The sequence below is a fragment of the Vanellus vanellus genome (genome assembly GCF_965231255.1).
Source record: "Vanellus vanellus genome assembly, chromosome: 5".
NCBI classification, from domain to species: domain Eukaryota; kingdom Metazoa; phylum Chordata; class Aves; order Charadriiformes; family Charadriidae; genus Vanellus; species Vanellus vanellus.
This window is the reverse complement of record NC_138910.1, coordinates 21576664-21593791: the sequence shown is the minus strand read 5'-3', so window position 1 is coordinate 21593791 and position 17128 is coordinate 21576664. Positions and strand designations below refer to the sequence as shown.

At 36.3% G+C, this 17128-nt stretch overlaps 1 protein-coding gene; it reads left to right on the top strand.

The window, feature by feature from the left end:
- LOC309672013 (sodium channel protein type 1 subunit alpha) overlaps nucleotides 1-17128 on the top strand; it is a gene marked incomplete at both ends in the record, with an annotated part of 554434 nt that overhangs the window by 258681 nt on the left and 278625 nt on the right.

Sequence of the window (17128 nt, the reverse complement as noted above, 5' to 3'; positions counted from 1 at the left end):
ATTGCAAGTACTTCTGAAGAAGACTAGCTTCCTCTGTAAAGTTACAAGAAATTATTGTAAACTGTCTAAAAACCAAGACACTTTATATGTATATTTTTACGCTCAATCGGTTGACTTCATTTACTTTCTAATAATTTACTTTGCTCAGTGAACCTTTCTTGGTATTTTTTCAAGTGAGTTCCCTCACTTGAAAAATTAAATATTTGATCTTCAGGGTAAAGCCAAATAGGCTAGCACACTGTGCTCAGCTTTTAACTCGTCAATTCTTCTTTTGTCGAAGAAAAAAAAAGTCTCACTGGAATATGATTATTTTAATGGAAAATCTGCTTTTTCTGACGTTAATCTCCTTCTATTTAGCCAAATTTTTTTGCATAAGTTTTTTTATATTTCATGAACTTTAAAATTTATGACAAAGTTATATTGTAATAGATTTGAGCTGCTTAACATTAACATATTTTTTCAGCATTTTGTTTGTTGTTCCTTTTAAATTATGTTATCTACTAACCTCACTTGTTTTTCTACGTTTTAGTGATTTATGCAGTGTTTACCTAACACTTGTAATGTTATCTGTACATAATTTCTTGTGCAAACACTTGTATGTTGTTTTTTTTTGTTTGTTTTGTTTTGTGTTTTTTTCCCTTCTTGTAGTTGCTTCCCTTTTTACAAAGGTCTGACCTCAGTTTTATCAGTCCAAGTGAGACCTTGGCCTATAATGCTAGCTCTTTTGTTAATATTGTATTCTTGTAGGCATCCACAAGTATACTTCAAAAGATCATGTAGAACTGTAACTTCATAAATAGCTTTCCTTTGATTAAGTATTTAAAAATATATATCATAGAATAGTTTGGGTTCGAAGGGACCTTTAAAGGTCATCTACTCCAACCCCCCTGCAGTGAGCAGGGACATCTTCAACTAGTTCAGGTTGCTCAGACCCCTGTCCAACCTGACCTTTAATGTTTCCAGGGATGGGGCATCTACCACCTCTCTGGGCAACCTGTTCCAAGCTTTGTCACCCCCATTGTAAGAAATTTCTTTCTTATATCTAATGTGAAACTACCCTCTTTTAGTTTAAAACCATTACCTCCTCTCCTATCACAACAGGCCCTACGTGAAAAATCTGTCTCCATCTTTCTTATAAACCCCCTATATGTACTGGAAGGCCACAATAAGGTCTGCCTGGAGCCTTCTCTTGTCCAGGCTGAAAAACTCCAACTCTCTCGGCCTGTCCTCATAGGAGAGGTGCTCCAGCCCTCGGATCATCATTTTTGTGGCCCTCCTCTGGACTCGCTCCAACAGGTCCATGTCTTTCCTGTGCTGAGGGCTCCAGAGCTGGATGCAGTACTCCAGGGTGGGGTCTCATGAGAGTGAGTAGAGGCGCAGAATCACCTCCTTCAGCCTGCTGGCCACATTTCTTTTGATGCAGCCCAGGATACGGTTGGCTTTTCTTTGGCTATTTTGCTGGATACACAGTTGTGAAACACTCTTCAGTTAGTCTTCCATTGCAATCACCAATCATGCCCATTTTCTGACTGTGATCATTTCAGGCCTTCTTTAATGTAGGTACCCCATCCGCACAATGTCCTGTTTAGGAACAGGCTTACTTGAAAACGTTTATTTCAGGGTATGAATGTGATGTTAATGACCATCCCACCCTTAAAGCATCTAAGGTCACATAAAATTGCACTTTAATAAGGTAGACTCCATTTCATAATAAAATTTCATATTCTAATTTGGAGAAAACTTAATTGGCTTATGCAAATTATGGAGGTTTAAAAATAACCTTAAATTTGCATGGTTTATGATATGGGAGGAATATGACTATGAAACTAAAACAATGAAGAAAGCAGCAGAATAAAGACAAAAGACTGTTGTCTAGAAGCGTCAGTGTTAAGTAGGGATGTGAAACGTCAAAGGTAAAAAGGTACTTGGACTTTGCAACTTGTCGAAATAATTGTGTTGAACATCTATGGTATCTATTCAAATGGAAGAAAATAGGAGGTGTAACAGCAGCTTAGTAATGAACTCTCTAATGATCTGAATCTCAAGAAAGGTGCACGTAATAGTCAAAAGTTGAGCAGTAGATCAGGCCTAGTTAGATGCAGCTAGTAACAGTACTCTAGGAAAAGCTTAGTATTTCCTTTAAGTACTGTGCTTATAAGACAAGGGAGATTTATGAGAAAGTCACAGCTGCCAAAAGGAAAGAAAGTTCACATTTTCAGAGTGAAGACAAAGAAAAATATTTGGCGGCATGATCAAACATAAAGCTAAGAATAAATGTGAAGGGGTGGGTATTAAAGGTTGACTAGGACAAAATACACTTATATTAAATTTGTCCTTTTTTCCTGGTAAATAAATAATACCATTAGCATTTACCTGTAATTTATCTATGGAGTCTGGTTGGTGGATGGATGGATGGATGAATGATGTTGTGGGGATTTTTTTATTTATTTCTAATGGGGGGAGGGAACCTATCTTTCATTAATTTAACAGTATCTGACTAAAGAGTTCAGCTTCTGAAGAAAATCAAGAAGAAATCCTTTCAGTAGTTCTAAGTTATCTAAAAGGCAACAAGTGAATAACCAAGACCAGCAAGAACTTGTCAGAAGCATTAACTTCAGCTAATTTCTTTTTCTGGCTTGATAACCACGCCTTTGAGTCATGTCTTCACTTCTGTAAGGCTTTTGGTGACACCTGTGAGAATATCCTATGAAGTTAAACCTGCATAACTTAAAATATCTTGTTACTGTGTGGACATAAATTGTTGAAAAGACTACTGGGAAGGGTTATTAATGCTACTGTGAAACTGGAAGGCTGTATGGAATGGCATTGCATCAAGATCTGCCTGTGCCCTCTGATAAATATTTCCATAAATCAGTAATGGAATACAAAGTATTATTACTTTCACAGATCAAACCAATATCGGAAGGGCAACAAATGCTCTTGACAAACTGGAGGAGTTGAGGAAAAATAGGATGCAGGTCAATGAGGAAATTGTTCGACAAACATGAATAGACGATGGGAGCTGCGCCACGTTGACCCCCTGGAAACCGAGCGTTCAAGGAACCTATTCTAGAGGACAAGGTATTTAGCATAACTGTTTAAAAGGACTTGAGTTTTTTTAACTCTTAGGTCGTGTTATACAGCAAATGCATTATTTTTAATACCACTAAAGGGTAATCTCTCCATGCAACCTGTTTCTCTTACAAGTTTGTCAGATGGAACTTGCATATATGATACGTCATTTGTCTACTCATTACCAGTTATTCTTTTGGGGGTTAACATTCAAAACTTGCATAAATTTAAACTGCAAGGAAATAAGAGTTCTGCTGCTCGTGGAGGTAGGAATCTCTTCATGACAAGTTCAGTGCTAGAGGAGCTCCACTCTGTCTTTTTTGTTTTTCTAGTTGGTAACAGCAGATATAGCAATATATGTACTCATCACTCAGTCTTCTACGAAGATCAGGTGTAGCAGGTCACCTAGTAGTTATATTTTGTGTTTGTTTATAGCTGTGGAAACAGGAAAATTTATTCTGTGATTTAAAATTGTCTTTTAACATTTTTCTTTCATTTTTGAGACTTCTTTTCTGGCCTAACATAGGTCAGTAACCCAAAATTCATGACACTTGAACATAAGCTTTTTAACCATTGCTATGATTGCAAACACTCTAATCTTGGGGGGCTTTTTTGTATGTTTACTACCTGTTCTTTAACTTATGAATGACATTTTAGTCTGTATTTTTGCAGTACTTAGTACAACAATTCAGTCTTACTTGGGCTCCCTAATACCTGCCAGAAAAGAGGGAAGCAGATCTATAAAGGAAGACATTAAGTGACCTTTTTTTGTTCTATTCTGTTCAAAGATCTGAGATTAACTCCTGTGTCCACACTATTGCACTTCCAAATATGCATATATGTGTTAGTGTACATAGATATCATAAAATTTTAGAAGAGCAATAGGACATCTGTAAATATGATTAGAGGGTTAGAAAATATGTTTTTAAAAATTAAATACAGTTTTTTAAAAGTCTTTTTTCAAAACTAATAACAAAGCAGCAATAAGAAATATAGCAAGCAATTTAACTATTAGGTATTGTGCAGCTTCTCTATGCTTTTTTAGCATCAGTCTTCAATTTTTCCTGAAAAGTATGCTATTTTGCAGATTTATTTTTGTTTTTTAGAGGGCAGAAGCAGATGTTCGCCTTGGCTTAATTTATTCCTCCAGCATGACTCTCTTGAGTAATTATGGTACAGTCTGCAATGCAGTACAAACTTTTCTGTACTTTATGTATTCCTGTATGTATTTCTTTAAATATGTTGAATTACTCTGAGAAATACATGAAACTGAAAGAAATTGTGGACACTACTTCCTTTTAAAGAACAATCATCTTCCACATTTTGGGAATGAGCCTTATATAATCTTATGCATCTAACCAAGGTTATAATATTAGATTGAGATGTAGGGGACTTGATTTCAGTGGCCAAGTTGTCAGAACTATTGTGGGTCCTTTGAACTTCTTGTGCACAGATCTCCTTTGGGGTTGTACAGAATGGAAATAGAGAATGGAATACTTTATATACTGTTATGATTTGTATGTACTGTTATGATTTTGTACCTAATATTACTAGACTCCAAAGACAGCCAAAGGTAAATTACTTGCCAGTAATGCCTTCGTTATTGTTAGCAAGTGTTGAACTTCCAGGAAGTAATATCTGATGCTTGGGTTCATGAAGGAGGAATAAATATGATAATGTCTGGTTCAAGAAGGGAATGCCTGCAGTAGTATGAAGGATTGAGTGACTGAAAGGATAACAGCAAAGACAACAGACTTTGTCCAGAAAAAAGGCTTAGGGGGAGGACAGAAGTTAAATGGATGAAAACTCAGGTCCTAAAGTGGGAACTTGGGGGGCTGTCCTCCCCAGTCTTCTGTGATGACCAATTTTGTTTCCCTTCATTTCTTAGTTATTTTTTTGGCTCAAAATAAGCAGGAAGGTGGAATTCTCTAGCAGTCTGAAATCCAGTATCATACATAGCACCCAATGTGTAATATCCCAGTATCAATGAATAGTACGGTTGGTAAAGTCCTGGCAATGCAGTTGCAGAAAGGATAATCTACTTAGGTGAATTTGTAGTTTGTGAAATTTAGCAGTGCTACAGCTGTACGTAGTCAAATTTCCATCCAGGTTCAGTCAGTATGACCGAGGCCTGAAACCACTGCACCTAGCAGTTAAGCCCTGGGGAACGTGTAGGAGATGGAGAAACATTTCAAACAAGTAAATGACTGAAGTGAACATAACATAGTAACTTGCATGATGTAATACAGTTTGTGCTGTGTGCAAATGGCTGGTGATCACAGCTGCAGGAGAAAGGTTGGTTACACCTAGCAGGTGCCAACTCATGTATAAGGAAGTGAAAATAATTTTCCAGAAAAAGGAGCCTTCTGCCCATCTGATGGAAGGAAAAAATGATGGTGCCTGAAGGACTGGAACATAACGTTGGAAAGCAGTGAGAAAGGCAGAAAGCTAGGTGGTTAAATCAAGGACTGAGTGGACGAGGAAAAGTGACTATGAGAAATGCTAGGGAAAAAGAACAGATGTAGGAGGAAAAGCAGGGAAAGTGTAGGGGTCAGGTTCCTCTAGGAGTGAGTGTGGGACAGCAGTGCAAGTGAAGGGCAGTGAGAGTCTGAGGAAGAGATGGAAACATGAAGAAGAAAGGAATCTGGAATCTGCTGTGGGAAGAATAGTGGCAGAAATGGCATTCACCTAGGAAATATACATGGGCATTTTAAGGAAGAACTCTAAGATTAGACCCATAAAATCATTAAGTTTCTTAATTATGTTTTTCACCAAAGTTGACTGAATTAGTGATTCTTTTGGAGTGCCTCAGTGCCTCCTGGATTATATAGGTCTAAGAATTCGAGATGCTTTCTTCCCCATTTGGCTAAACCTTCTGTAGTTCAAACATTCAGTGCTGTCGGGGAAAAAGAGAAGTGGTTGACAATGGGTATGCTATCAGAGAAACCGTCACATGCCTTCTGGCTGATAACTGGTCAATTGACAGGCTGCCAGCTACTGGATCTGTTGCCAAGGAAGACAATTATACATGTTTTTGTCACTTGTTGGTATAATTGCTTCTGAAGGCTAATCAGTAAAATAACATTTGTCCACCTTACATCTAAATCAAAGTCTCTGCTTTAATATTGACCTTTGCTTTGAAATTAAATGATTGTTATGAGATAATAAGATTTGTATTTAACAGGAGACAGCAGCTCACAATGACACAGCACACTTACCTAAATGTTGAACTGTGCTACTCTAAGACCGGGAAACACTCACTGAATATATTTGCCTGACTGTTAATCCAAGAGCTTTTGTGTATATTTCCAAAAGAGACTAGAATGTATAATAAGGGAGGAAAAAGGAATAAGGAAAAGAGAAAACTAGTGAGCTCAGGGCAAATCATGGCTACTACCTCCCTGTCTAGATAACTGGAAATTAAGAGCTGAAGGCTACCTATTGACTTATTCAAGGCCTGTGGTTAAAGTGTATGCTTGCAATGTTTTTGCTGGCTGTGGAACAAAAATTGGTTTCTGTGGGTTGGCTGGGCCTGACGAAAAGCTGGGCTTCTGCTTTCGCTCTACCATGAGCTAAAGCAGAAACAGCCCTAATTGTTGGCAGCAACTTGGAGCAAGAAAGACGGGGTTTGGGGAAAAAATGTAGCCATGCAAGCACCAAGCGAGATGAGGGGCAGCCTGTGCCTCTGATATGAAAGGGAAGGAAGAGGCAGAGGAGTGGCCAAAAAGGTAAGGTATGGCTCCAGTGTGCCTTTCAAATACTTGCTTGGGACTGGAGTCAAAAGCCCAAGGGAAATGCTAGAATAAATATACTGGAAATCATCATGCAAAAAGCATTTTTAGTTCTAAGTGGAAGAGCTCTTCTGCAAAGGCTGGTTTGCCACTATCCACAGCTTGTAGCACTGAAATCAGTTAAACGCAAATGTGGAAATCAAAATGGTTTCTGCAGTCTGCCTACATAGTCCATTCTGTGGTGTGCATATAAAACCAAGCCGTACAAACAAAAGCTTGTGCAAGCTAAATCCCATTTTAGTACCAGAAACCAAGACATTTTTGTTGCATAATCCGTGACACTCTTTAGTAATGACATAATAGAGAAATAATTCATTTATAGTGAAAGTAGTCCGGGGTGCTATATCACCATACCTTAACCATCTGGAAATCAGTTGAATTTTTCTTGTATCACGTCACTGTCCTTCCAGAACTCCTTTCTTTCTTGTTAGCAGGAAATTTCTGCTGAAACGTCTATTGAAAATAGTTAGCTTTATTCCTTCATTTGTCCTGCAGACATCATGGTCATAGTACACACTGAAACATGTAAATCATAAGCTTTTACACTCATCTAAGCTAATAAATAAAATTGAAGATTTTTTTTTTTTAATTACACATCTAAAAACCAACCAAAACATCTTCAAGTGCCTCACGTTATCTACAGCTCTTCTGGAGATTAATATTCATGTAAGTGGCATGCTGAAAATCAGTTTGTTGCAGGGGGTTTTCTGTCTCTTTTAATGCCTTTTTTAAAAATATAAAGCACTTTCAGCAATGGTATTATGCTCTTCTCTTCCCCCATGGAAGGGGAAAACAGAAATACTATTACGAATATGGCATGTAAAATTTCATACATCAGATGACTATGTAAACTACTGAAGGTTACTGGAAAAGCTAGCACCAAGTGTTAACCTCCATCATCTCACCATTCTCTTATACATCCAGGAAAGTAATTGCATGTGCCGAAGAAGGCTTGATTTCAGGCAAGGACAGCTCAGCATTACTCCCAGCAGGACAAAGCAGGTTCTAAACATTTTGGGCCTGTGGCTCTGGGCAGCTGCCACCCATGAACAGGAAGCCCCACTGGTCCTTCGTGGCTCTACCTGGTTATGACACCATTAACTGCAGTGGGACTTTGCCAGCTCACCATACCCAAGAATTTTGTTTCATCACCCTTGGGAGTAATTGCTGATTTACAATAGCGTGAGTATAGAATTACATGAGTACTATTAATAGATCAACTTACAACTGAACATTAGTGTTGAGTCTTCTTACTTCTGAACTGGCATCCTGATGTCTTGAATTGGAACACTGGTGTTGAAACTTGTTTTACAAAATTTTTTGTATCGGTATGGCTTAGCAAGCCCTGGAGCATCACTGTTAACCATGGTTCATGGCAATGCAAAAAGGAGTCTGTTGGCAGATGTTAATCTAGTCCATTCTGTGTTAACTCATAACAAATTGCGGACAATGCTACCTTAAATCCTGTGAGAACATTTTTTTATAATCTAGAGAATAACATCGGATCTTTAAATAATTTGTATTTACAAAAACTGATAGCCATATGTAATTTGTCATGAATACACACTTAAGGACAACTTACCTTTTACAAGTATACAGCTCAATTTTAAGCAATATCAGAATAAAAAGATGGCAGAGACCTGTGATTGTTAATTATTTTCATAATGAAGCAATGCTTATCAGCAGTTTTCAAAATAATTTAAGCAGTTGTCCTGAGATTTAACAGTATGCTTGATATGCCATTGTAGCTATTGAAATGTTTTGTTGTATAAAATTACTGCAAATTGTCCACCAGAGAGAGCTGTTGCAAAATTATTTTTCCAACAACTGTTGAAAACTATTCTTTCATTAACTTATAATCAAAATTATTAAATTCACCATGATAGGTGCAGATGAATCATATAATAAACATGTATTCCAAAGAAAGTGTAGGCAGTAGTATCATTAAAGGGCAAACAAGTATACCTCACAAGGCATTTCTGTTCATTTCTTAAATTATTTATATGCTGATTAAATAAAAACATAAAAATCCACAACAAAACCCGGCAAGAGAACCAAAAAAAAACCTCAAAGAGAAACTGCTTCTCTTTATGCTATCAGACTATGAGGAATGGCAGAAATGCTTGAAATTTCACAGAGCATCTTTAGAGGCTCTGGAGGAGGAGGTGCTGCACTAATTCTGGCTCTGTTAGGCGAGAGGAATGTCTAGTGACTGCATAGTAGAAATAAGATGCACAATGCACTGGCAGCCATGATGTAACGTAGAAACCTGTTTTACTTCATTGCAAACAAATGGACAATATATATTGTACAATATATAATAAAAATACAGCCGATACAAGTGCCACTAATTAACAAAAAAACTAATGTTAGACTTAAAAATGCTCATTTTTGTAATATATACACTGCAGTAATAAGCCACAATAAATACATCAAATTCCATATCATTCATAATAAATACCGAAAATATAAATACAGAAGAATACAGTTAATTTGAATAAATTATTACAACATAAGGTCTAGGTTAAGTTCTGTTGAATATTATTGTAGCTTATATTACCCTTTGGCATCTTTGATGTTACAACTTTTCTTTTAAAAAAAAAAAAAAAAAAAGGAAATTAAGGAAATGTGTAGTTCATGAAGCTTAAAATTATTTCCATGTACAGATTTTAAGATGAGCTTTCTTTCCCTTTGCTTCTTCAAACAGTTTAAAAGCAGCAGTCCAATTAAATAAGTTGCTTTACTGTTGAGATCGCCATAAATTTAGTATGCAAGATCATCTGTAATGGAAAATGTTAAATACTTAACATAATTATTTTTATCAAAAATTAGTAAAGTTAGATGTACAAATTTTAAACAAATGGCTGCAATTACACCACAATTTTACTAGTCCCATTTGAATGGATTACATGTCTGAAAGACCATCAACTTAAGAGCTTTTGAATCCATGCCGTGGTGTATTATTTACCACTTACTAAAAAGAATTTCCAAAGCCATTTCATATTCTTATAGGGAAATACATATATACACAGAGAGATGAACCTCCTAAAAGACAGGGCTGGACTAGACAGTGTAAATGTTAAGCAGTTTGTATTTAAAAAAAAAAAAAAAGAAAACAATTTAACATAAAAAATGTAGTAAGTGTTGGTTTAGTGTTCTTTGCAAAATTGGTATCTATTAGCTGTAGATGGAAACAAATCAAAATAACCAATTGCCATGTTTTACGTTAACAGGTATTAACTAGTACATTTGTATTAATAGTTTTATTTGTAAAAGGTTATTACACCAGAATGCAATTTAACTTAAAAGATTGACTTTACTAAGACAGTATTACAGGCTGAGGCTCTTAGGAACGGATTTGTAATCTACAGATTTTGACTATTTTTGCACTGTTAAATGTCTAGCGCTTATTTTACATCAAACACTTTTTTAACATGTTTCACAAACTACACTTCAGACATATTTCCATAGAAGTGCCTACAATCAGTCAATTAAAAGAAGGACCCAGTTGTTAAGCATTGTTTACATGGGCACTGTTAGGTGAGAACTGAAGTGGTGGTATTTGTGTGAAATGGTTTGAAGAAAAGTATGCTTGCTTCTGTTTTGTTTGTAAGAGAATCAGCTGCCAGTGCACACAGTGATGCAATCTTTTCAAGAAGCTGAAAACTCATGCTTAATCTGTGCATCGGAGACTCCCAAATAGGTGGCTGATTCTTTACAGTGATCCCCCATGACCTTCACCCGTACTCCAACCCAAAAGTTCTTTCTTAAGAACATCCTTTAGAAGTTGAAGATGGAAAAGCCTAGAAGAATTAGCTGCCATAATGTACTAAGTCTCATTTCAAAAGCCCAAGCTAAAATGCTAATTAAAAGGACACCTATTCTTTCCTTTTACTCTCTCATTAGCTGAGAGACAGGCTATATTAGAACATGTGCCTGGGAGCAGAGTTAAATAAATGATACTGAACATGACTTTGCAGTTGACGTAGACAAGGAAAAGACATGGTAGCAATGCTTCCAGGGTGTTGCTTTGTAGTTTTTACCCCATGCTTTTGGATAAGTCTTTTATTTAATGTCCGCCTGTATAGAACTGGTATGGAAAAATTACATTTCCTGTTTGCACTGAGTTCATGTTTGTTTTAAAATATATTAAATAACAGAATTAATACTATGATCTAACATGGCCAAGCTTGTAGTGAACATGCATATACTTCTCCATCCTTGCGCTGGGGATATCTTAATTTCCTTTTTTCCTTCCTTTTCTATATACTATTTTCTTTTTTTTTTTTTTTCCTTCTTTAGAAGAAAAAATTGTCCTCATCAATCTACCTCTAGTCTTCTTTTCCTCTAAATTGCTCTTGCTATCCTCCCCTGACTCACTCCACGGTATATCTACCCATGCCTCAAGACAAAGGATTGTCCTGATGCTTGTGTTAGAACAGTGATGTTCATTTGTATCTTCAACCATTTTTCCTGTCCATCAAGAAAAGCTAATCCAGTCTTCATGGCTTGTTGGCAAAGTGCACAGTTAGAGAAGAACATACAAGAGACAAACTTCTTTTGACTTGATTCTGTTTGATATTCATTCATAAAATACCTAAGTAAAACAAAAGTGTCATTGCCAAGACTCAAATCAAATTAATTGAGTAAATAACAAAAAGTTTGCCTTCTGACTCTTTTTTGGTCCCCAACCCCAGCCCTGGATGAAGGACTATCGCCTTCTCAACTGAGAAGCGGCAATACAGAGAGCATTGTGAATAAGGTTCTCCAGTCACTGGGACCGTCTGTGTAGTGGGTATCATCCTACCCATAAAGACTATACAGCAGTAGCGCAATACTTTTAACTTTTCCTTTTTAAGATCTAATTTACTTCTATTTTATAAAAGGGTGTTTTAAATTTTTTATTACTTATATTAGAAGAAAGAAAAAAAAATCTAAACAGTAGTTTGAAGGAAACTTTTTGTTCCCCTAGGTGATGGTTTTCTGCTTCCCCTAATGTTGGATTTTCATCCTGCACTGGAGGCTGTGCTGTATAAAGAGTGACACTCTTTCCCCGGATCTACATGCCTCGGGAGACAACAAGGATCCCCTACCACATGTCTGCAGCCTGTGGGGTAAGTTTCCTTCCTATTTGTTTGTGTGTAGGGAAAGGGAGAATCTATAGACCCCCACTGGGATCACTCCTTCATTGACTGTCATATTCAGAGCCAAGGGGGGACTATTTTCCACCACCGTTCTGATCTATCTACATACTAATGTTAAGTGAAAAATAAAATGAACTCTTTTAGCAAAATAAAGGATAGATTGCACAGAGGATACTAGAATTACCTTCGTGCTCGGTTTTACTGAAAAGCCTTACTGTACAACAGACCTTTCCCAGACACAAACGTGAAGGGTGGAAGGAAGAAAAAAGCAAAGACTAAGGCTGCAAAACAGATGTTTCATGAATTGGATGTTCTTATAAAAAATAAAACTCTTGGTATCAGCCATTAGGGTACCAGAAAGTCCTCAAGGATGTTATAACTTTCCTCTTTAAGTGAAAACAATACTCTAGCACATTTCCTAGCAATAAAATTAAAAGCTGCCTCTGATTTAGGAGTGGGAAGAGACAGTGAGCAGGAAGCACTTATGAAGAACTGAAGCGTGTGCTCACTCAGACATCTTTACAACTAAATCGCACTTGTTCATCACTCTACAATGTTCGTGCTTTGGATTTCACACTTCTTGGAGAAAATGGACAACTAATAATTTACACACGGACAGTGATTACAGAAAACAGCAAAATTAAGGAATATTTAAAAAAAATTTTGGAAACACTGAAAAGGCAAATGTTGAGATTTCTCATACCAAGGAACATGTTAATGAACTAGACTCTGTTTTGAAAATAACAGTAGCTTTCTACCATTTTAAAAAAATAGTAATCGGATTTAATATTTTAGAAATAAATTCTATAGAATATATTCTCTGAGTTAATTCTAGTGTTTCTAAGTATTTTTACATCAAATGTTCTGCAACCGTAATAAAGCAGATGACAGAATTACTCTTTAGTCCCAGTGGGAAAGCGTAACACCCCTAAACACTTAAGGATTTCCCATATCGTCTTCTTCTGTCCCTGTTCCTGACTGCTTCAGGAAATTAAACTGGCACAATGAACGTGAGTGTATATAAGTCATGAGCTATAACATGGGTGTTTCTTATTTAGCAAATGCCTTTTAAAACAATATGACGGGTCTCCTGCTTTACCTCTGAGTAAGGGCACCTGCTTCGCTACAGGAGTAGCATAGACAAGGAGTTTCAACTGAAAATTCAGCTGGCAAAAGACGACAACACGCAGGGGAATAAGACTGCCTGTTGCTGTGCAGTATGGTGTTGCAGGCAAACTACAATCCTGCTGCTCAAATGTTAAGCACTGCACAGGTAAATGTTGTATGTTCCACACAGCTTTTATTCTAATTTTCACTGTGGCATTTATCATTAAACTTTTGCTCATTAATCTGGTCCCTGGAAAGGAGAGCTTGCTTTTCCTGTGCTTCACGTTTGTGATAAAATTTCTCTTCACTTCTGAGCTGGATTGGGCTTTATTGGGAGAGGGTCTTAGTCTGCAGTATAAAAATTTAGTTATGATGTCGAAAAAGAGGAAAAAATATGGTATTTTGCCTGTTTTATAGAATTATTTTTTATCACATTATGTCCAAGTACCTTATAAACCGGAACACAGAAAATGGAAGTGCCACAGTAGGACAATGGCAAAGCCAACAGAACCCAGGTCTCTGTCTGAGCCCAATACTCTCTATGCAGCATCTCACATTTCTGCCCAAGACTCAGGAATATCTGAAATATTGAAAAACATAATACTTGTTCTGTCTTGCATACAAATGTATGTATACAATCATTCACAAACTAGCTGTGTTTCTTGAAGATATCCTCTCAATTGTGAGGCAGGGAATGCTACATGATCAGTTTGTTAGCACGTTTACTGAGATACAACACCCAGATAAGATTAGAAACTGGATCTGGGTCAGTGAGCAATCCAGTGACTAACACCACCATGAATACTACATGCACTTTCTGCAGAACTTAAGCCAAAAGGCAGGATTGTTTCCTTAACTGACTCAGTTAACAGAGCAGTGAGCAGGCTGAACCTTATTTACAGCAAGTGATGGTTACTATGATAGTGTAATCAATGGCCTTAAAATAAATAAATGTCAATTCAAATTACGATTCACTAGCAGGAAATTATGTAAATGAAAAATATTAAAAGTTTACAAATCTAGCATTTTCTGATCGAAATGGCATAGCACTCATCAAAGAATATTTTTTTTTTTTAAATGAAAGAAATAATAGAAACTTTTACTGACCAGCTTTTAATTTTTTTAGGAATGTTCCAGTGGGCGTGAGCTATAGGTCTTAGAAAACAATTGCAATTGCTGCAATTTTGCCAGAAAAGTTCTAATTTTATGTCTAATGTCAGTTAAAGCTTTAGATATAAACTTTAACAATGCATTTATTTTCAAGAGGCAAATTTCACATTATAGGTAAAAAGGCATCCGGTTTTAGGTGCTGTTCCAGTGACCTTCTGTGTGAAAATTCTGTTTCATTTTAACAGAGAGAAATGCTTTTGTTATGACTCATTTTTCTGAACTATTTAGTGTAATTGTAAACTATCTACTAATTTATTATGTGGCTTCTTAGGAGTGATTATCAGTAGCCGGCTATCTTGGGGAATAAAGCTGATACAGCTATCAGTAAAGCAAACATTTCCACAAATGATACACTGTGTCAATACAGAAGCAAATATTGCTGTTTATCACCAAGTAACATGACACTTGCAGCATGCAGAAATAAGCTTACCCAAAACGAAAGGACTGGTTATCAACATGAATATTAACCAACTGGGAAATGGCACATGTCATATATTATTATATACTAGCCCAGAAAATAACATTAAAACATTTTCCATCCCATGATTTAAGTTTATTTTTCCTTATATGAAGAGTACTTTTTTCTTCTAAACAAAACATGAAAGTCTAATCAAGGGGTGGGAATCTAGACTCTCACCTGATTTCTACAGCCTTGTCTAGATTTCCCAGCTAAATTAGCCCATCTGTTTTGGTCAGGGCTGTGACTATTTTTTTTTTTTTTTTTTTTTCCAATTTATACATGCTAGAAAAGGCCTTAACTTTGTTACTTGCTGGTACAGAATTGTTTGGGGAACAGGTTTAGCCTATATCGAAAAGAGGTTTCTGGGTTTTTTCCCTCTTTTATTAGGCTTGTTGATATTATTAGTATAGCTACCAGGAAATCTCCATAAATTATAAACAGACTTGACTTTATAACTTGTTGCAAGAACTAAACAAGATTTGTTTACTTTGCATCCCGAGATCAAATCTTGATCACAAAACATCAGATCAGATCAAAAGAAAGGTACTACTATCTGCATTATCACCAGGTAGTTAAGGATATTTTTTTCAACATAAATCTTTATTCTGCATGTTTTACTTCGTGACTCTCAGGAATTAGCTACTTCAAGCAAGCGAAAATAGTGTAGTGCAAGTTCTTTATGTAGTCACTGCCTTCTCTACCCCCTTCTACCCCATCCCAAGCTACTGCTTGTTATCCTGTGCTGCAAGCTTCAGAGAATTTAACTGTATTCACCCCTGATGCCCCAATGGCATGGAACATACACATCAAAGTACTCAGAAATTTATACAGATGCTAATATTAAGGAGGCCTGGGGTCTGAAGCCTGTGCCAACGGAAACATTAATAACCATCATCTCAGTATTTTAAAGCTAGCTGAGATGTATTTTATAAAGTTAATCACTTACTGTGCTTGCTAATATTATTAAAGATATTTTTCATGTGAAAGCACAGGGGCCAAGAAAATAATTTCTTATTGCTCAGTAAGGGGGTGACTAATGAAACAAAATATTTCATTTAACTTTCCCCTGAGAGAAATACCCTGGTAAAATGTGCATGATCCTTCAGTAGCCAACACACTCTGAGGTTAAAAAGCTGCTACTGATTCACAGCTACTGTCCCAGCTCAAGTAGAAGGGATTTGTGCTTTTGCTGCTGGTGTAGAGTGCCAGACTTAAGCCTGTTGTTAATGCAAGATGCGTATATACACAGAGGTGTTACAATTGCCCATAGAATATCCTGAACAGAATAGTATTATTCTTATTCTCAGATACAGAACTTTTTTTTATGAACTAACATGTTTCTCTTTGAAAATAAGGATGTGTATTCTCCAGTTCCATATAGCAAATACATGTGCTTACCTGGCTACTCGGTCTTTAGAGAAAAACTAGCATGTTCTGTGACTAAGAGGAAGAGAGGCTAAGGAACTGCTGAGCCAGATAACCAGTGTGACTGCACTTTCCCAGGAGATGGAATACGTTGCAAGTGTGGAATCCAGTCCCTAGAGAATTAGGACTTTTCAATGCAGTTCATATAAAACATGTAGGATTTCTTGTGGAACAAGTAAATAAAAAACCTTTCCAGCTACTACATGGAGTAAAAATATTTTGCTCAGATTTCATATAAAAACAATGATGTCTGCTTTTTTTTTAAAAGCATATTGTAAACCTGGCAGTTTTTCTACTGGAGTACTGTACATGATGTTTTAAAGAGCTTTTAACCAGAAGTCACTGTTATAGAGCTAAAATTTACACTGTGTTCACATGCATACTGTTAACCATCTAGATTTGACACAGATAAAAACTAAGATGCTGATCCTTATTTTTGACAAACAAGCCAAGGCTACATTTCAACCCACTTGATGTATAATAAATAAAATTTCAGTATTAGAAGAACAAAAATATTAAAATAGACTTTGAAATCAAAATAAGGCAAATGCAGGATTATCAGCGTAGAGAAAAGCAGGTTCCTACACCTCCTTTTCTAGAAGAAAGCAAGGTTGGTTAATAAATTAAACGTTGAGATACAGCAGGTATTTTAATTCCCATTTCATTTAAAAACAAATGGTGTACAAAGTAATGGATATCCATACGATGCACGTGCTATTTTGCTTGCAAACTTTAGCAGATATAAAATTTCTGAAGCTCTTTCCTCACTGAATCTACTGGTTCCTAATTAGACCAAATGACTCTGTACATTTGAGATACAATCAGAAGTCCACAAAAGCCAATCTCATATTTCATAAAAACTTCTAAATATTTAGGAAATCTAGACACTTCCACATTTTTTTCCATGCTTCATTTAAACTTTGATCAGCAAGACTCTGTTTTTATAAATTACATACTGA